General features: G+C 35.6%; 2 long non-coding RNA genes across 2 annotated transcripts in view; one reads left to right on the top strand and one right to left on the bottom strand.

Moving 5' to 3' along the window:
* Positions 1-9,755, bottom strand: part of LOC136024866 (uncharacterized) — a 53,927-nt gene extending 44,172 nt beyond the window's left edge. The window contains exon 1 of the long non-coding RNA XR_010616941.1: positions 9,676-9,755. This is a non-coding gene — a long non-coding RNA (uncharacterized LOC136024866). The remainder of the gene's footprint in view (positions 1-9,675) is intronic.
* On the top strand, positions 4,697-20,200 carry LOC136024865 (uncharacterized). The gene is made up of 3 exons (XR_010616940.1): positions 4,697-4,817; positions 12,128-12,249; positions 19,652-20,200. It is a non-coding gene; the product is annotated as an uncharacterized LOC136024865 (long non-coding RNA).
* Positions 20,201-22,193: the final 1,993 nt, after the last annotated feature.

Genomic DNA, 22,193 nt, shown 5'->3' with positions numbered 1-22,193 from the left:
ACCACCAAATGTTGCAATACTGCTGGTATTCTCCAATCATGATACTTTTACCAGTCTCCGCTCCCAGAAGTTATTTTTGTAACAAGGACTTCCCTTCTGGTTTTGAGTTAAAAAAGCAGAGTTAAATAAACTCGTAATAGAGATTTGATTTTGATTGGTTGGTTCCAAAAGGAACATTTCTAGTATTTGTATAACTTGTGTTCAAAGGTACGTAGACCACAAAGTACTGAATAACTGCTAAATCCCAGATTTTATAAGACTTAACTTTTAAATCTTTTTCTAATTTGAAATTTACTAAAGGGGTATGACTGAGAAATTTAGGCCTGAATTTAAGGGTTTCTAAAGGAGTATGGATGAGAGATTTGGTCCTGTATTTTAAGAATTTCTAAGGGGGTAGGAATGAGAAATTTGTTCCTGAATTTTATAGGTGAGGGGGGGCTGGTCTATATGTTACAATATCCTGATTTGCACTCTTTGCAGCGGCTCTGCTTGTCAGTCTTTTTTGGACAGTAATCAAGTCCATCAGCTTGAGCAGATATTGCCGGCCGAATTCGGTTGCGACTTCGAGTGGGGCTGGGACTTGCTTTGACATCTGCGGATGGTCTACCATGTTTAAGTTGGGGCATCACACGCGCCGAGACATACAACCCTGCAGCAGCTTCAGACCTGAAGGATCTCAAGATTATCGGTTCGTCTCTCCTTAAAGTCAGCGCTTTGACGTCTGACCTGAAAAGAAGCCAGCTATTGCAGACTTCTGTGTCAATAAGCCACCAGAAGATTCTCATATACCATTTTCGAGTCCGAAGATGAGTTCAGCACATCTCCACCAGCATGCCCGCTAAATCTACGCCACCCATATGACGGTTGTACCCATAAACAATGGCTAGCCTTGAAACTTTATCCTGGATTTATCTTTGACGTTCCAGCGTCTGCATGTATCCTGTGGTGTTATCCCTGTATACGTCAAAGCCAAGCAAACCGTGTTGTTATCTAACCATTTCACTACTATAACGCCAGAATGAATATCAGTCCTGTAATCTAAAGTTCCTCTCTCTCGTTTTTTCATTTTACCATCTTTGAGGAGCGGGCAGCCCTTTAGTCGTGCTTTGTTCAACGTACCAATACAAGGGAATCCTTTGATTTTGAGCAAACTCATTAGTTTCAAGTTTGAAAACCAGTTGTCAAAATAAATCTTGTTCTTTATTTTCTCTGGCAAGGTACTTACCAGATGTAAAACTATGTTGCCTCTGACTCCAAGATCTGGCTCTATATCATCTTCAACAAGAGTGCCCTTCCCTTGATAAACTTCAAAATCATGTACAAAACCTGACACACCAGCTCTTGTGAAGACTTTTATTCCCCACTTCGTTGGCTTTTTCGGCAGATATTTTCTCATGGTGTTTCGCCCCTTGAAAGGAGTCATTTGCTCGTCAATTGAATGGTGTTCTTTGGGACTGACTTCAAGAAACTTGTAACGGATATGACCCAGGACGGGCCAAATCTCGTATAGCTTGTCAAATCCTTGTTCTCTAGGTTTCTTAGCTTTACTGTTGTCATTGAAGTGAAGAAAACGTTTGATTTTATCAAATCAGATCAATTTTTTCTATCTCTACTTTTCTCCAGCCGAATTTTTCTTGGACTTTCGATTTCTTCTTTGATTTTCCAGGACTTGCTGTTCCAGTTTGCTGTTGCTGAATGGAGGGTGGAGTTTCCACCGAGTAATCGTCGCTGGGCTCAGTGTTAGCCTCCACGGTATCCTGTTCTAAAGAGAAGTGGGGATTGTCCAGTAGAGGCTTATTTCCAATTTATGGCTTAGAAATCGCCTACCTTTTCATTCGTTTTTCTTATCCTTTGGTTTAGTCACTAGCTGTTTGGGCCAGGCGTCACACAGCAGCTCCCCGGAGGCATCAATCGACTACCACCTTTCAGCAAAATCGAAAGATGTTGCTAAAAGCAATATTTTTTACGGCAAGATGTCAGTCTAAGTTCAAAGAGTACAATGTTATTTTCTACATCAGTTGTCTCTATAGGGTTAAAACCATATACTACAGGTTATCTGCTCCCCATTTCCTTACATAGATTTGTATTAAAACCGCACAATCCAGGGTTTCCATCTCTAGTTTCCCTACATAGACTAGCATTTAAACCATATGCTCCATGGATTCTTTTCTCATTTTCATTACACAGACTACCATTTACTCCAGGGTTTCCGTTCCTAATTTCCTTAAACAGACTTGTATTAAAACCACATACTCCAGTTCTATATACTCAAGGGTTTCCGTTTCTAATTTTTTCACACAGACTTGCATTAAAACCACCTACTCCAACTGTCTATATTCTAAGATTTGGGATCCTAATTTCCTTACACAGATTTGCATTCAAGCATATACTCCAGTTCTACATTCATCAAGGTTTCCGTTCCTAATTTTCTTACACAGACTTGGACTACAACCACATTTTCCCATTGTCTATATTCCAGGGTTTTTGTTCCTAACTTCCTTACACAGACTTGCATTAAAACCATATACTCAAAGGTTTCTTATCCTAATTTCCTTACATAGACTTGCTTTAAAACCATATACTCCAGTTCTATATGATCTATGGTCTCCATTCCTAATTTCCTTTCACAGACTTGCTTTAAAACCATGTACTCCAGGGTTTCCCTTGCTAATTTCATCACACAGACTTGCATTGAAATCATATACTCCAAGGTTTCTGTTCCTAATTTCCTTATAAAGACTTACTCTAAAACTATATACTCCAGGGTTTCTGTTTTTAATTTCCTTATACAGACTTGTATTATAATCATTTACTCCAGGGTTTCCGTTCCTAATTTCCATGCAGAGACTTGCATTAAATTCATATACTCAAGGGTTTCCGTTCCTAATTTCCTTGCACAGATTTGCATTAAAACCATACATTCCAGGGTTTCTGTTCCTAATTTCTTTACACAGACTTGCATAATCACATACTCCAAGTTTTTCGTTTCTAATTTTTTTACATTGACTTGTATTAAAACCATATACTCCAGGGCTTCTGTTTCTAACTTCCTTATACAGACTTGCATTAAAATCATTTATTCCAGGGTTTCCGTTCCTAATTTCATTACATAGATTTGCATTAAAACCATACACTCCTGCGTTTCCGTTCCCAATTTCCTTACACACACTTGCATTTGAGCCATATACTCCAGGGTTTCCATTCCTAATTTCCTTACCCAGACTTACGTTAAAATCACATACTCCAGCTTTTCCGTTCCTAATTTTCTTACGCCCACTTGCAATAAAACCATATACTCCAGGCAGTCTGTTCCTAATTTCCTTATACAGACTTGCATTAAAATTATTTACTCCAGGGTTTCTGCTCCTAATTTCCTTACACTTACTTACTTACTTAAACTTAGATCTTCCCGCGCCTGAGGGCGCTTAAGGCAGCAACAGTGATTCGCCAAGACGACCTGTCCTGAGCCCTCGACCAAAGCTCCTCCATCAGAGACCTCGACTCCTTCTCCAACATCCTGCCAATGGTCATTTCGGGTCTCCCTGACTTGCGGAGGCCAGGGAGTTTCCAACACCATATGTCATGAGGTAGTCTTCCATCACCCATTCGCACCATGTGCACCCAATACATCCATCGTCGTTTTCTAATGGCATCAAGGATTTGGTATGATTTGTTATGGTATAAATATTATCATTTCTTATTCTCTCAGCCCAATTTATATTCAAAATAGATCTTTGGCAGTTGTTATCGAATGTCCGTAGTCGTTTTCCTAGTTACGGAGTGATGCTAGAAGTTTCACACCCATATGTAAAGACGGAGAGGACATTGCTATTATAAATTCTGAGTTTTAGCTTCTGGGAATATTTGTTATTTCTCCAAACATTTCTGAGACAATTGAAGGCAGAGCCAGCCAAAGCTATTTGGCACAAAATTTCTCTTTCAGGATTTGCATCTTGCGCAAGAATGCTGCCGAGATATTTGAACTCTCAGAATATCTCCTTACACAGACTTGCATTAAAATCATATGCTCCAGGGTTTCCGTTCCTAATTTCGTTACATAGATTTGCATTAAAACCATATACTCCTGGGTTTCCATTCCAAATTTTCTTCACACACTTGCATTTAAGCCATATACTCCAGGGTTTCCATACCTAATTTCCTTACACAGGCTTGTAGTAAAACCATTTACTCCAGGGTTTCCGAAACTAATTTCTTTACACGGATTCGCATTAAAACCACATACTGCAGTGTTTCCGCTCCTAATTTCCTCACAAAGGCTTGCAATGAAACCATATACTTAAAGGTTTCCGTTCCTAATTTCCTTATACAAACATACTTTAAAACCATGTGCTCTAAGTTATCTATTCCTAGTTTCCTTACACAGACTTGCATTAAAATCATATACTTCAGGGTTTCCCTTGATAATTTTCTTACAAAGACTTGCATTAAATTCATATACTCCAGGGTTTCCGTTCCTAATTTCCTTGTACAGACTTGCATTAAAATCATATACTCTTGGTTTTCCACTCCTTTCCTTACACAGACTTCCATTAAAATCATACACTCCAGGGTCTCCGTTCCAAATTTTCTTACACAGTTATGCATTAAAACCATATACTCTAGGGTATCTGTTCCTAATTTCCTTTCACAGACTTGCATTAAGACTTTCACAGACTTTCTTTTCATGCAGAGTTTGTTTGACGCCTGGTCTGAATGTGCATGTCGAATCAATAACTCATTTGATGAAAAAGCTCAACCTTTTGCGTGGCACGAAGTACGTGAAAGGGCAATACGTTGTACCGTTGCTTCTAGAAAAGGTATTGTTCTAAATGTATCTGTAATTTAATTGATTCAGTCTGAAGGAATTTTGAAATTCACACCTTGTCGTGCAGAGACACAGCACCGTTGGTTTACTTTTCAGTTAAATTCAAGAGCGACTAGCCGCAAGTTGTTGTTTTTTTTTTTTTTTTTTTTTTAAGAGTGACCAATTGAGAGGTGACTGGTTTTAACCAATAACTTGTTCAGAACAAAAATGTTTGGCAATATAAGTATTGTATTCATCGAACTCAAATGATGAAAGGTTTAATTGACTACCTGTAATTAGATGTGATGATTAGGTTTAAGTAAACTTAGAAACTTTAGATTAAGTAAACTTAGTTAGCTTAGAAGTAATTGAGAAGTAAAAAGCACAAATCTGAGAAATCATGGGAGTTTTATGCACAATTTTTTGCTTATTCTTGTGTGTTTTTATGCTAGTAATTTTTCCGTGTTATACTTTAATTATTAGCTTTACACTATTAGGGGAATTATTGAAGCAAACATGTTAACTGAAAAATGAGTAAAGGTGTTCACTACTTACCATAGTTCTATAGTGACTCAGTGGTGGTTCTTGCCTTTTTCCCCGGGGAAAGATCTTGATTAGCGTCCCCTCCCCCTGTCTCTCAAAATTTTCATGCCAAATTTTAACAAAATTTTATTTATTTATAAAATTCGAATACAAAATATCACAAAAAATTAAATTAATTAAATTCAGTTTACTTTTATTTTCAAGAAGCGATGATGAAAATATGAGAAAAATGAAAATTTAGGATCCAACTTGGCTGTGCTTACTATCAACTGTGCCCCTTCTTTATTTTAATAAAAATAAAATTTCGAAAAATTAAAAAGCGATTGTAATTGTTAGATTGTTTTTCTAAATTTTGTACCCCTAAAATCTCTGCGCCCAGACAAGTGCCCCCTTTGTCCCTCCTCTAAAACCACCTCTGTAGTAACTATAAATTTGTCAACAACATGTTCTCTAAAATAAGCTCATTTTTATGCTGATTTGTATAAAAGTTCTCTTGAAACGTTTGCTAACGAAAAAGTATTTGCATGATTTAAGAAGGGATGGGGGGGGGCTCTGTACTTCTTAAAACTGATATGATTTTGATGACATTTCACCAATAGATTTTAGGTTCACATAAAAAAGATCCATTAAAATCCATATATATTTTTGGATTTGTCCCCCCCCCCTCGCAGTTTTTATGCCTATTATTGTCTTTAAAAACGTTTGATTGGAGAAATTATAAATGAGTTATATAATAAACGGTAATTAACTTTTGCCAATAGTAACCGAAAATTGTAAAACCGATAAAATTGTTTTACTATATTATAACGCAAATAATATAAGTGATGTTAGGAATAAGTAAACTTAAGCTGACAATAAGAATTGCATGGGGATTACTATGCACTACCTGTTTGTTTTTTTTTTCCTGTGTTTGTGCTAGTTTTTTTTTTTTTTCATTTTACTTTTAATAATAGCCTTACCGTAGGGGAATTATGAAACCATTCATGTTAATTGAAAGAAGAACTAGTTAAAAAGAAAAACTAATCTATTAAGGAAACAAATATATGGAACCAAATATATGAAATGTTTTATCCATTAAGCTCTAAGGAGCCTGTGCGGCTACAATGCGCAATAAAACCTTTATAAAACAATCAAAAGGCAAAAAAGAAAGAGAAAAAATATGTTTGCGTGAACAATCGCACACAGAGTTAAATAATTATTTTCCTTCTAAGTCTTGCAAATACATAAACTATATTCACAGGAGGATACGAAGAAACAATTAAACAAAGATGATTGAAAATGGCAAATGATAACCGAAGCTCTGTATTTTAGCCAATAATTTGTACCCTGAAAAACCCATTTTGTAGAATGATTTCAAATATGTAAATGCATTGAAATTAAAATCTACTCATTAGTCTTTATTAGCGAAAAAGTATTTGCCTGATTTTAGAGGGAGGATAGTTCTCAAAATTGGTATCAGGGCTCTATAACAGAAATTTCTCGTAAACTCCAATTTTTCCTGCATATCTCTCTTTTCTTTGCGAATTTTCGCGTTCACTTCCCCTTCCTTTCAGTAAATTCATTGCTTTTATTTTTATAAATCGTATTTCAATTGGGGAAATTATCAAATGGGTCATGGTAAATAAATGATAACTGTAGATCAAACAAAGGCGGATCTAGAGCAAAATCTTGGGAGAGTAAGATCAACCCTGGTCAATAGTAACTAAAATCTGAAAATCGATAAAATTAATTTTAATTGTTATTTTCATTTTTTAATTTTAATTAATAGATAGATCATCTTTAAACATTTTGTGAAATAAATTGTTTTTTTTGTGGTTATGAGGGTAAAATTTATTTCGATTCCTAGCAACTGAGTTTTGGAAAGCTGAAGTATTTATTGTCCTATGATTCGTATTTGAAAATGAACTTGTGTAACTAAAATGTACAAAAAGTGTACTTTGGACAATAGTAAAAGCATCCAAAGAAGCAAATATTAACGCTAATTCAACTAATGGAAAACCTAATATGTTTAAAGTTACTTTTTAAATATTGTAAGTTTAGGATTGTTCACATAATTTTAGATGGGTAATTCGATGGCATACTACTCTCCCACCCTCCCTCTCCTCTTCAAATCATTATAATTTTATTCATAACCTGTCAAATAAGAAAATTGGGCTGGCTCAGAAAAGAACGAGTAAAAAGAAAAACAAAATGGAACAACGAGAACTAAAATATACTTGAACAAACAGGAAAATGGGCGAACAGAAATGATCAAAGATGGAAAGACTCTTGCCACTCAGACTAACATTTATTTTTGTCTCAACACTGCAAATTTCCTTCCCATTCTGGGAAATTTGTATGGTTTATTTTAGTGTAGTTATGAATTCTCCGAATAAGTATAAGATTCTAGTCAATGGTATGTGGAATTTTTTTATTGATTTTCTTTGGGAAATTGAGTTAAGTTCGATTCGAGGATATGCACAAGGAAAACTGTGATAAAAGCTCACTTTTTATCACATTAATCAGTGAATGTAAGCTCCTCATAATAATTTTTCCGTGGTAATTTTACTAATAGTTGTACAATTTTTCTTAGAGTTATTTATTGCTTATTAATTTTATTTGAAAAGATATTTTATTAGTTTAATATTGCTCCGTTACTGTAAAATGTATGTAATTATATTTTTGATAACAAAATTGGCCAAACAGTGTTAAAAAAAAGTCACAACAAATATATACAATTACTACTTTTTTGTACCAATTAACTTAAAAAAATCATTACAATTTGACTTTTAAGGATTCCGATATTTTGCTAATACCTGTTTCAAGGAATATTAAAAGATTCGAGTTTATTTAAATAATTTGCGATCTGTTAACGCTTCTGAAATTTTGTTTGTCAATAAAAATGTAATTTGCATATTTAGCATATTACGGGAAGTTTGGACGCTGGTGGTTTAGGCGGTTGGGCATGTTTTGGGTAAAATTCTAGATGAGCTACTTTTTCCTATCTTGGAAAGAAGTTAGATTAGGAAAATGAAACTTTCAGGGATTGATCTACAGACTAAAGTATGACCCGGGAAGGTATTTTGAAGTGCGTTCCTACATTCCTTCTCCCTCCAGAGGGCACTGGCCTTTGATGACCTTTAAAATGTTCATGTTATGAAAGTGAAACCTTGCAGAATAGATCTTCCGCTTAAATGAAGTAAGGGGAAGGTATTTTTAGCTTCACAGCTTTGTTCAATCCCAACTTTGGAAGTTTCTAAGGTCTGAAAATACACTTCCTAAATTTATGGAAAATCCTTAGATATGGCTTAAAATTGGAAATTTTCTGCCCCTAAAACTTCTGCGCCCCGGCAAGTGCCCCCTCTGTCCCTCCTCTAAAACCGCCTCTGTAGTGATTGTAAATTTGCCAACAACATGTTCTCTAAAGAAGCTCATTTTTTATGCTGATTTGTATTAAAGTTAAAAGGCACTCTTCAAACGTTTGCTAGAGAAAAAGTTTTTTGCATGATTTAAGAAGGCATGGGGGGTGGCTGTGTACTTCTTATTTTGATGAACTTTCACCAATAGATTGTATTCTTGACGGCCACATAATAATAATAAAGTTTTCGACAAAAAGAAACTGAAAACTCAAAATTGAGGCATAACATTGTTTTGTCAAAATTCCAGTAGGTCAATAGGTCAACCTGTCAGGTAGTTAAATTTCTAAGACTTAGAAATCAGAAAAGGATTAACATATTACCTTGGAAATACTTTCCCGGAGTATGTAATTTGGCCCTGAATTCATTATTAAAAATTTCATTTTCCAAGCTTAAACACTTTCAAAGATAGCGAAAAGTAGCTTTTCTGGAATTTTACCATGTTTCGCAACAGAATTCAAACACATGATTTAAATCCAGCGGCCCCTGGATAAGACAAAAATACGTTGATATGACCAGTAAGTGTGGATAGGTCCATTTTCCTGACCCTGGTAGTAGATCAACATATTGTTTTGGCTTGCTACTGCATTGGCACTATTAATGCTTTTGCGTTGATTGTTTCACAAAAACAACAACTTTTTCTTCTGAGCAAGATAAAGAATAGAAGGACAAAGTTTTTTTGTAAATAACTTCCAAGTTTTGTCAGATTATTTGAGTTTATTATTTTATTTCTGTTGTCAAAGCCCAATTGATATATCAAGTCTAAGGCATGTCCCCTTTGTCTCCTTGCTTTATCATATTTTTACTTATTTTTATTACTATGTAATGCCATTGACACCAATTTAGTCATTTCTGGGAATCTAGCGTGAATACCTTTACGTCTGTTAAATTTATGAAATAAGATATAATATTGATATATGGTAATAAGCTTACCTACGCTATGGATTTCAGGTGATTGATTTTTTAAAACGATAATTTCGACAGGACCTGTGCCTGTCATCATCAGATTCAAATTGAAATCTCTTGTCAGAAAATAAAATCACTAAATGAATAAAACTAAAATCACTGAAAAATACTAATAATGAGCCGAACCTGAATTATTGTTGTGACATGGTCCGAATTTTGGTAGAGGCATTGATGGCCGCTATCCTAGTAGATCTTAAAGAGGTTGGGCCCATAGGAGAGGGGTAAATTTTGTTTGTGGGTTTTCAGTCTGTTGATAATGGGTTCCCAAATTTCGCTAATTTGGAACTCACCATTGTCTTTATTAATAGCTGTTTTTTTTGTTTGTTTTTTTTGTTTTTTTTTTAGCAATTTCCAGAGCTTTTTTGATTTTCTGCTTTAAAACTTGTGGAACAATAGCAATTGGGCCTGGTCAAACTTAATGAAGTGAGAAGGGGTTTTCCAAAATATGATTGGCCAATACATAAAAACTATCTTCCTCCTTAAGCTTCGTCTTTTTAATCCAGGCATCAATGGAATCAGCATGTTCTTTTAATCGGTAATATAGAGGTCTCATGGTACGGCCTATATAGGTATCACCGCAGATGCAAGGAATCTCATATAATGCAATTTGAAAACAGAGAGTCAATGGAGCACAAATCCCTTCACTCTACCATCTTCTTAAAACGGTAGGAGCCTCTTTGAGGTACCAAAAGAGATGAAAATTGCGCGATAGTGAATCCGAAATCTAAGGAGGATGTTCACGTTTTCAACTCATCTCTTATAATCTTCAGCATATCATCCTGCAGTGTGGAGACCTTGGGGAAAGTGGAGAAAGTGACCTCTCGTATCGTCTAGACACGTCCTTTGTGACAATGCGCATTTGTTTGCGGATATGGCCTTGGATATATGCGAACGAAAGTCAAAGTAAGGTCAATGCTGCGAGAAGTCAACGGACTGCTGCTAAACTAGCAAATGAAAAAATCCATTTAATTTATAATTCCCACACACGACCTTGGGTTTTCGTGTTGAAAGTGTCCTCTCGTATCGTCTAGACACGTCCTTTGTGACAGTGCGCATTTTTAGCCTCGTTCGCAATGCCACTGTAGTGTATTACATTGTTGATCTGCCCATCGTACAAAAAAAGAAACATACACAAAGCCCATGAAACCAATGCAAGTATCTGGCCAGCTGAAAGTCGAGTATGAACTGTCATGTGTACAACCGCCTTACGGCCTTTTATGAAATGCTACAGCCAGACGAACACGTGGCCTTGGCTATACTTGATACCCATCATTTTCATTAACCTCTGCAAAATTTTGGCTGGTTTTACTTTCTTGTAAGCCAACAACTGTCTATAAAAATAATTTTATTTTAAATAGAGAAATAAGCTATTAAATAATTTTGATCTCTGGTTTTATGTTTTTCTTCTTTTTGTTGTATGATGCATAGTCTTCTTATTTTATATTATTTTTTTATACAGGCTTGCATATGTTCTGTAAGTGAGAGAGCAAGGATATAATGCATTTTGAAGAAAAACAAACACAAAAACATGTATTATCGAGAGTTTGCTTAGTTTGGGGGGATGGGCTGTAAATCTGAGTTTTATCTATATTCAAGTTTCCGATAAAAAAAAAATTGACAAACAAATTTTGTATCTTCTGAAACATTGCAGCTAAAGGGGTCCGTTACACAGTGAAGCGGTGAAATATAATTCAGATATCACTTCTTAGTACTGACTGAATCTTAGAGGAAAGATTGGCCACTGCCACTGCTCCTGGCCTGCCTATCTAGCCATGGGTGAAGACATAATTGACGTTTGGGGGGAACTAACAAAACTTGCTTGCAATTTTGGTGTTTTTCGCCCCTCGATCGCTATGATCACTGCGACTTTCTGGGGGGGGGGGCGTGCCTCCGAAACCGCCTCCTGAATCTGTCCCTCTATCTAGCAAAGTTTTGGGGAATGCAGCAACAAATCCTTGGTTTCCTTGTTGGTGTTTTAACCCCTTGACTTCTATAATTTTTTCAACTTCCTGGGAGGAGGGGCAAGTGCCACTGAAACCACTCCCTGGATCCGCCCCTGTATCTAGTAAACGTAGGTGTGTTGACCTGCCCTTTTCAGGAATATACACTCTACTAAATTAATTCTGATTATTTTTGATCCGGTCTCATCTACCCAATTCAGTCCAGATTGAGGTGTCGACGATTTCAGAAGTTGTTTGTCAACACTCATTTTCTTACACTTCGGTTTGCTAACACTTTGGGTATGATACAGCTAAAGAACAGTATAATGTTAAAAACAATCTTCTAAATATATTAAAACCAACCTGTCTTATGTTGTAGCTTTTTTTGCATTCAAATTATATATTTAATAATTTTACTGTAGACTTTTAGTATTTTCACAATTATTTGTAATTAAACCTAACATTTCTTTTAATTACAGAATTCGAAAAATATCGTCTCCTCACTATGAACTGTGAGCATTTTGTGCATTGGGTTCGATACAATTATGCAGAAAGTCTACAAGTTCAAGACTACATTGACAGTTTTATGTCTGTTGCAAAAGTAAGCAATTTTTTCTTTAGAATTTCTTTTTCTTGTCTGAGCAATGACACCTAAATAATGACGTATTTTTTGACTCGACTCAAGTTCTGTCAGGTCTCTTTGGCTGTATTGGGGATTGTCTCTTCTGGAATTTTATGAAAGAGACGGTGATATTTCTGATTATCTTGAGATATTCTGATCAGTCATCAGTCTGGCACTAGGTAATAGATAATTAGTCGTTCAAAGTATGACACATTTACTATGGCTTCAAAATATCTGAAGATGATGAAATGACGTCGGTATGCAACTTCTTTTGGGGGATGCAAAAAAAGTGAATTCTGTGTAAAATATAAGTGGTTGTAATGGATCAGTTATAAGTTCGAATGGTTATGTCGAGTTGGAGGATTTTTTTTTGAGCTGGTTAAATGTGAAAAAATACAAAAAAAATATAACCATGTGAAAAATGTTGGAACTCGTAAGAGGAAATGGTTAAAGAAAAAAATTCAAAGGAGAGGGGAGTAGAACCAAGGTACTCCTTCCTCAAGTTCCTCTTTGCGTGTAAGTATATGTCAACATTACTTGGCCTTCTTTCACCTTGGATATAACTTACTTCCTCAGTGTTGCTATTCAAAATATTTGATATTTACTGCTTTTAATATTTATTTTGAGAGAAGAAATTTGATCTTGCGGTTTGGAGACAATTTGAAAAGTTTTTATGGCACTTGGTATCAACCAAGTGACATATAGCAATCGCCAATTCTGTCGGTCTGTCGGTCCCGGTTTTGCTACTTTAGGCACTTCCAGGTAAGCTAGGACGATGAAAATTGGCAGGCGTATCAGGGACAGAACCAGCTTAAATTAGAAATAGTCTTTTTCCCAATTTGACCATCTGGGGGGAGTGGGGGGCAGGTTAATTCGGAAAAAAATAGAAAAAACGAAGCATTTTTAACTTATGAATGGGTGATGGGATCTTAATGAAATTTGATGTTTGGAATGATATAGTGTCTCAGAGCTCTTATTTTAAATCCCGATCGGATCTGATGACATTGGGGGGCGTTGGAGGGGGGGGGAACCTAAAATCTTGGAAAACACAGAGTGGAGGGATCGGGATGAAACTTGGTGGGAAAAATAAACACAAGTGCTAAATAAATGATTGACATAAACGGAACGGATCTGCTCTCTTTGGGATAGTTGGGGGGGGGGGGGGGTTAATTCTAAAAAAATAGAAAAATGGGGTATTTTTAACTTACGAACGGGTTATTGGATCTCAATGAAATTTGATATTTAGAAGGATATCGTGTCTCAAAGCTCTTATTTTAAATCCTGACTGGATCTGGTGACGTTGGGGGAAGTTGGGGGTGGGGGAACCTAAAATCATGGAAAACGCTTATATTGGAGGGATCGGGATGAAACTTGGTGGGAAAAATAAACACAAGTGCTAAATAAATGATTGACATAAACGGAATGGGCCTGCTCTCTTTGGGATAGTTGGGGGGGGGTTAATTCTAAAAAATTAGAAAAAATGAGGTATTTTTAACTTACGAACGGGTTATTGGATCTCAATGAAATTTGATATTTAGAAGGATATCGTGTCTCAAAGCTCTTATTTTAAATCCTGACTGGATCTGGTGACGTTGGGGGAAGTTGGGGTGGGGGAACCTAAAATCATGGAAAACGCTTATATTGGAGGGATCGGGATGAAACTTGGTGGGAAAAATAAGCAGAAGTCTTACATACGTGATTTACATAATTGGAACCGATCCAATCTATTGGGGGGGGGGGGGTTAATTCTGAAAAATAAGAAAAAATGACTTACTTTTAACTTACGAAGGAGTGATCGGATCTTCATGAAACTTCATATTTAGAAGAACCTCGTAACTCAGATCTCTTATTTTAAATCTCAACCGGATCAAGCGTAATTGGGGGGGGGGGGACCGGAAATCTTAGAAAATACTTAAAGCGGTGAGATCAGGATGAAACTGGATGGGAAGAATAAAAACCTATCTAAGATACGTGACTGACATAACCGGACCGGATCTGCTCTCTGTGGTGGAATTGGAGGGGGGGGGGGTAATTTTGAAAATTGAGGTATTTGTAACTTACGAAAAGGTGACCAGATCTTAATGAAATTTGATATTTAGAAGGGTCTTGTGCTTTAAAGTTCTTATTTTAAATTCCGACCAGATCCTGTGACGTTGGGGGGAGTTGGATGGGGAAACCGGAATTCTTGGAAAACGTGAAAATTGGGGTATTTTTATCTTACGAATAGATGATCGGATCTTAATGAAATTTGATTTTTAGAAAGAATTCATGTCTCAGAGCTCTTATTTCAAATCCCGACCAGATTGTTTGACATTGGGGGGAGTTGGAGGGGGAAATCTTGGAAAAACACTTGGAGTGTAGGAATCGGGATGAAGCTTGGTGGATAGAATAAACAAATGTCCTTGATACGTGATTGACAGAATGGTACTGAATTCGCTCTCTTTGGGGGAGTTGGGGGAGGGGTTCAGTGATTTGGCGAGTTTGGTGCTTCTGGACGTGCTAGGACGATGAAAATTGATAGGCGTGTCAGGGAGCTGCACAATTTGACTTGATAAAGTCGTTTTCCCAGATTCGACCATCTGGGGGGCTAAAGGGAGAGGAAAAATTAGAAAAATTAGGTATTTATAACTTACGAGTGGGTGATCGGATATTAATGAATTTTGATATTTAGAAGGACATCTTGACCCAGAGCTCTTATTTTAAATCCTGTCAGGCATTAAGCCTCTTATTTTCCTTTTTAAATCAATCTATTGATTCATAGAATTTTGTTAGAGCTCTTACCATATGATCTCTTGGCTCTTAGCTCTTCTCGCCTCGTCACAAGTGCCATATGAGCTCTTAGCTATTGTTTTATTCGTTTATTTCCGGCTAATTTGATCGATAACATAAACAGATATATATATAGTTTTCATTGGAAAGACTTCCTCCTGAAATCATGGTTACCATTCCCGGATCAGCTTCTAATGGTCTTTTTTTCTCACTTGACAGTTTTTTTAAGTATTTCTTAAATTTTTGGTTACTATGGACCATAGTTCGTCTATTACTAGGTTGTAGCTATTGTTGCAACCACTGTTTCGAATTGGACTTATTAAGAGTTTCGGGAGCTCATATCCTAGAGGTAGAAAATATAAATTTAGGATATAGAATTTATTTACACAGACAGGAAAGATGTGATGCATAGGTATGGATTAGGGTGAATGAGGAAGATCGCGATGAACAAGGAAGCTGCCAAGTCTTATTTAGGCTGAGCAGGTATTGATAATAAGATACTAGTTGCTCATTCATGACTAAAAAGTGCAGGGTAGCAGTCATAGTTGTGTATGTCCCAGGATAACTGACTGATGACTCGGATGAGTTTGGCTTACAGCTACAGGATCAAGTAGACAGAGTCCCAGATAGTAATATGGTATTTCTATTAGGGCTTATTCATGCCCAGGTTGGTAGAAATAGGGGTGGATGGTATCCTAGCCTAAGTAAATTTGGTGTAGGAAAAGAAAACAGTAATGATTTGAGACTGCTGCAATTCTATAGATATAACAATCTATTTATAATCAATACAGTATTGGGTCATAAAATGGCCCATAAGTTAACATGGTATTCACGTGATGGTAAGACAGCAAACCTTATTTATTTTGCTAGTGTAAATCGAATACTGGCGGGATCGGCACAAGATACTAGAGCATATATGAGGCCTGTTATCTATCTTAAATTAAAGATCCCCATCTAGTAGTGTCTAGGGTTAAAACTGAAATTTGGGAAGAGTAACTACCCTCTGGGAAGTTATGATTTAGGTAGATTCTTGGATGAGAATTTGAGAGAAAATTTCCAGGAACAGTTGAATACTAAACTGGAAAGTTTAAATTTTGACAATATAAAAGGAGGATGGAATAATTTTAGGAAAATAGTTTGTGAAGTCGCTGATAAAACGCAGCTATGAATATTAGTGAAAATTCTTTATTTTTAATTGAGAGGACGGGTTGTAACTTTGTACAAAAGTTATTCTTGTGATAGATCATATAAAAATAAGAGAAATGTAAAGAAAGTGGAGAAAGTATTAAAATATGGATTAAGGAAGCATTAAGTGGAGACCTTGGATTAAATTGCTGAGGATTTGGAAGATCCGTCTAGATGGTGTAATCAAAATTAAAGATTGGAACGAGGCCACAATTAGTAATAAGGAAAGAGGTAAAGGGAGATAGGCAGAACGTTTTGAGATTATGCTTAAAAAAGGATAGAGCAAACGAAAAAGATATAGAGGAAAATGAAAAAGTTCGTTATTTTCAAGTCATGGACTGGTAAATCTGCAGTGTCAATTGAATTGAGAAATTCTAGAGTGAATTCAATTCCCGTTCCGATTCGTTTTTTACAGAGTCATAACTTGTGTAAGATTTGTATTCTCTTGAGAGGGGATCGACAATTTTACATGCATTTGACTATCTTCTTTGTTGAGCGAAGCTAAAATAACGCACGTACGTAATGAATCAAGCTCATTATCGAATTTGAGTAGTAGTATAGGAGAAGGTAGTAGCCAAGATTTGATAATGGAGTATTAAGATCTCAATGGGACTTCATTGGGGCTTGTCTCAGATAATTGACAAACCTTTGTCGATTTATCAAACTGAAATACATATAGTGCACAAAAAAGTGACGGCAAAATGAAAAACATGTTTTTCTGTTTATTTTTTTGAAAAAAAAAACAACAACTGAAAAGTGAGTAAGTATATCTACTTGCAGCTGATCCGGGAATGGCGACTTAAGGTAATTACGGTAATTAGCAAGAGTGAAGATTTGGTCCAGATTGACAATTTCCTCTCAATTTATCAACCTGCCAGTGCAATATCTTACCAATTATGTTGTCTAGTTGTATCTTCCAGGTCCTCGCCAATTTTATCCATAGTCTCCACTTCACACCTCCTTAGTTCATGTATTAATGCCTTCTCCACTTTCTTTGAATTCTTATTTTCATATGATCTATCACTTAGATAATTCTTATACAAGCCCCCTTTCCTCTCTATTGAACATAAACCATTTCCATAATATTCCTTTCTGTGTTTTACTCCTCGCTGGAGTTATCATAAAGCAGTCCACTCAGGACTGTCCCGATCTCATCGTTGGAATTGCGATACAAAAGTTTTATGAAATGTAATCAATGATTTGGATAAAATTCTATATAATGGGTGTTCCTAGCCTTGTCGGACTTAGGCTTGAGGGTTGTGTTTCAGTGTATATTTGAAAATAGTTGTCTTTTTATCGTTCGTTTTTTTAACGATTAGTCACTATTGACTAGAGTTTCTTCATTACTTGGTCGTAGTCGTCTCTTCAACCGATTAGTCACTGTTAACGATTAGTCACTGTTGACTAGAGTTTCTTCATTACTTGGTCGTAGCCGTCTCTTCAACCATTATATGGCTGAACGAAATGGAAATGTTGAATTAAATTTGTTTGAAAGTGCCATCTACGTTTCTTCTTTTCATTGATGCTTCTAATGCTATCTGATCAGAATAATAAAAATCGGCTGACACTTTTCATTCTCTAACACTAAAGAACACACTAGTTTTTGCCAATAAATAGTATTGTGCTTGCTTCAAAGTCATAATAAAAGGGGTAAGGCATCATATCATGGTTGGCAAAACGGTGACGACAAAAAAAATGGTAAAAACACAAAATTTTTGCCAATCACCAAAAGAATGTTGGGTAAGAAGCGTGGTAAAAGAACTTAGAAAAAACGAGAATAATAGCACATTATTTTTTAGCCAATTATCATAAGAATGCGGGCTAAAAGGGTATAACAAAATAGTTGAAATATTATATCATAGTGGCTACAGTAGTGAGTACGGAAAAGTAAGTATATAAGAAAATGACATTTTTCGTCAAGGAACAAAACAATATTGGCTAAAATTGTCTAAAAAGGTAAATAAATTCGGATTTGCAGTGGAATGACATTGAATGAAAGGTCATTTTGACGAGGTGCCACTCCCCAGACCTGTGGTCTTTTTTCCTGTTATTAAGGACCAATCATGGAAGTTCGTAATTATCCAAAATGGGTTATGAGAAGCTCCATATCTGTAAGTAATTGTGGATGTAATCCATTTTGGAAAAAAAAGTGCAATAAAATCTTGAACTATTGATGGATTTGCTTAGTTTTAAGGATATTGGCTGTAAACCTAGGTTTCATCCGTATAAAATCTTCAAACTTTAGATAAAAAATTTTTACGCAAATTTGCATCTCATCAACCATTGCAGCTGAAATGTGTTAAATATAAGTAGTTTTAATCTTTTATTTCATGTTTTTCTTCTTATTGTTCCGTTATTTATTAATTTATTTTTTCATAGGCTTGCATATCGTCAGTCGAGTATCAAAAAGACATATCTCTATAATTGTAAATTTTCAAAAGAGCAAAATCAAGACCTTACATCTTTTTTCCCCCTCTGATGACCGTAAAACAAAAAAGGAATGACATATATTGATTTTACATATCAGTCCGTTTTTGTTTCACGGTTATCGGAGGAAAAATAAAAAAAAGTTGCGCTGTGTTTTTTTTTGCTATGGAGATACGTTATTTTGATACCCGACTGACGATATGTTCTGTAAGCGAGAGAGAATATAATTCATTTAAAAAAAAAAAAAGTGTGTTATCGATGGAGTTTGCTTAGTTTGAGAGAATGGACTGTAAATCTAAGTTTTATCCTAAGTCAGGTGTATTCACCCTGGAAAATTCACCCCAGAAAACCTCCTCGTGGAAAATCGCAATGTTTAAAATTGGGAAGCTATAAAGAAAGTATGACAGATAAAAACAATTAAGGAAAAAAAACAATTTTGTAATAATCTACCAAATATAGGTAGAATACATGGTGCAGGGTAACCCATAGTATTTGCTTTTATTATATTTTTTTCGTGTTTCTGCAAAACTATGTTTATTAATTTGAAACTTGGAGCCGTAAATCCTCCAAACCTAAAAAAAATAAAAAATTGTGAGTCAACCCGAGGTGACCCGTAGCTCATAGTTTGTCAACCCCTGTACGCCACTCTTCCTTTATTTTTCAAAATTTGTGAATATCCCAAAATTCCTTTATTTCTTCATTACTTTTGTTTGTCATACTTTCGCTGTGGGTGTTCAATTTTACCTTTGGGTGAATTTTTCGAGGGAGGAATAAGCCTAGCACCGTTTCCTTTTCATAAAACATCCACCTACCTGATAAAAAAAAAAAAAAAAAAAAAAAAAAAAAAAAAAAAAAAAAATCCATACAAATTTACATCTTTTGGAGCATTGCAACTGAATTGTTTTACGTAAAAATAATATTAATATATAAAATAAAAATAATAATATTAATCAAGTTTTTTGTCGTTTTTATGATTTACTAATGGAGTTTTTTTCTATAGGCTTGCATATGTCCTGCTTTAGAGGGTTTCGAGGTGGTGGATTGTTTGTTATGGTGACAACTGGAGGCTGTAGCATTCATAACGTCACAGGCTAAGAATATCATTTTTAGTCGTTCAGTTTCAAACCAGAGATTATTGAGACTAAGAAGTTTTGCCACTCTAGTATTTTTCAGCCAAGAAAAGGAAAACCCACTGCCATCTATTTTCTTGTATACAATTTTTGACTATGAGTGCATTCGGACCTTGGACTTGAGTTGGTATTGGTTGAATTGTAGTCAATTTCTAGCGTTTTACCTCAAAGTTGACGTTTTATAACTTATGTCACTGAACAAAGTCAGCGTATAGTCACTTAAAAGTGTTGCGAATTTTGCTTGTAACTTTTAGACTTTTTGACAAAGTTAAATCTAGGGTATTTAAGAAGTAATGCAAGTTCCTTTGAAAATTTTGTCTTGTGCTTTTGACAATTGTCTCACTGACAAAGAAGGAAACTTTGGACGTTCGGACCTTGTCAGGTAATACTGTACGAACTATAGTTGACTCTACTATAGTTAATTGAACTGCATTCAACTACCGTATTACAGGGTCCGAATGCACTCTTAAGAGCTAAGCTATTTAAAGCATCTTGGCTGTTCATCAAGAAATGTTTGAAAGTATAAAGGACTCAGTATATATCCCGGGTTTCATCAGAGAGTTTACCAAAAAATTGAATATTTTCTAGTCATTACTGATAGATGGCAGCATATTGTTGATCTAAAAGAGACCAATGGAAGTCGGCCATCATATTAGTCTGGATTGTCTTTGGTTCAGACTAAAATGTTTGTGATTCGTCTGTTTGACTTTTGTTGATTTGTCTTGGTTAGATAGTGGGAATGTGTAATTAGATACGCCTTAACCTTATTTATGTGTCTTTGTGTTTAACCTATATCATTTATATATTATCATATTTGGTTATTATTGCTATATAAAGAAGTTGTTATAGAGGCGAGGCTTTTTGCTGAAAGAATTAAATTTTCCATTAGAACAAGAGTCATGCTAGTGTTATTAGTTTGAGATGAGCTTGCCGGTTTTCCTTTCACTGCAGCTGTCTTTCATGTGATCCATATAGGGGTAAGGGGTGGACAGGAGCCCCTCCAAGGCTATATAAGACAAGAGAAGATGACGAAGAAATTTTAAGGCCGTAAATAACGCAGTGTATTCAAACCCAAGAGGATATTTTGGCTAAATATCCAACAGCCGTCATCAGCGAAATACAAAGTAAAATTCATTTGAATAGTCGTTTGAACGATGTATACTCTTCATGTCGAGCAAATTTAATTGATGTAGGTTTTCAGCTTCACTCAACGTTTGTGAGTACAATGCCTAACTGTCATACAAACTTGAGTGAAAGACACCTGAATTGAGTTTTTGGTATTTTTCAAGACCATAATCATATACACACGGGTCAGGCTCTTCTGTTAATGATAATGGTCTATTTCAACTCCATACCCTCAAAAAAAAAAAATGGTGGCCTAAACATGTCTATTTCTCCCTTGAAAGAAGTAAGAGCTCTGATGCCCCCCACCTACCCCTGTGGTCTTTAAAAAAAATCTTGTCGATAAAATAAATTTTATAAAAGTCTCTGCTTCCTCACCTTGCATAGGCTCAGCCAAGACTCATTATCTTATCTTGTTTTGTATGATGGAAAGCAGTGTAGTCTTCCTCATAATTTCCCTCCAAGGTTGGTCTGAACACTACCTTTTGGAAAACGATTAAAATAGTCCTATGGATGCACTCTTGAAGTGGTACTCTCCCTACGAGTTATTGATTTTCGCCAAGAATACAAAAAAAAAAAAAAATACTGATAATATATCCTAAGCGACGGTTTTGTTGAATTTTCAAATTCAGCATAAAATTGGTCAATTAAAAGTATGTGACTTAGAAGAATACAAATTTTGGACTTAGGTGACAAGAATAATTTACCGAAACCTTGTTCACACCAATTTTTCCCTTTTGGCATAGGCAGGTGTAGACAATATGCAATTTAGTTGAGCAAAAGTGTGCCTTTCCTTTGACAATTGCAATAAGTCCTGAATTGCCTTTGTGACCTCCTAAGGTTATCTGCTTCTGAATAGTTGTTCTCTTTAATATACTTTTCCTACTTAAATTTCTAAGCACAAGTCCATGTGGGATTTGAAATGGTATCGTACTAGATACTGTGGTACTAATCTCAATGGACTCAAGTACACTATTAAAAGTCGTGAGGGGGTATCTATGGGCTGACGTGGTTCATACTACTTTTATGAGATTTAAACTTGCTTCTGTTAGAATCTTAAAGCTGAGAAAAAAGTATTATAGTACTAGAACAGGGTCCTTCTGCTCTGGGTTAAACGGTTCTTTTTCTGTATGTGACTTGTCTGTGCTTCATTTACTGTAACAACCATGCCACTTTTATTCCTTCGGCTCGGAAAATCATCACTTTTGTTGATGTAGAAGGATGTAGATGAGTAAATGAAGTACAGATCTTTCGCTTAGAATAATATTATTTCACGCTTTTTTGCATTGC

This window comes from Artemia franciscana, chromosome 3 (assembly GCF_032884065.1).
Source record: "Artemia franciscana chromosome 3, ASM3288406v1, whole genome shotgun sequence".
In the NCBI taxonomy this organism is placed as follows: Eukaryota; Metazoa; Arthropoda; class Branchiopoda; order Anostraca; family Artemiidae; genus Artemia; species Artemia franciscana.
This window is presented reverse-complemented; position numbering and strand designations above follow the sequence as displayed.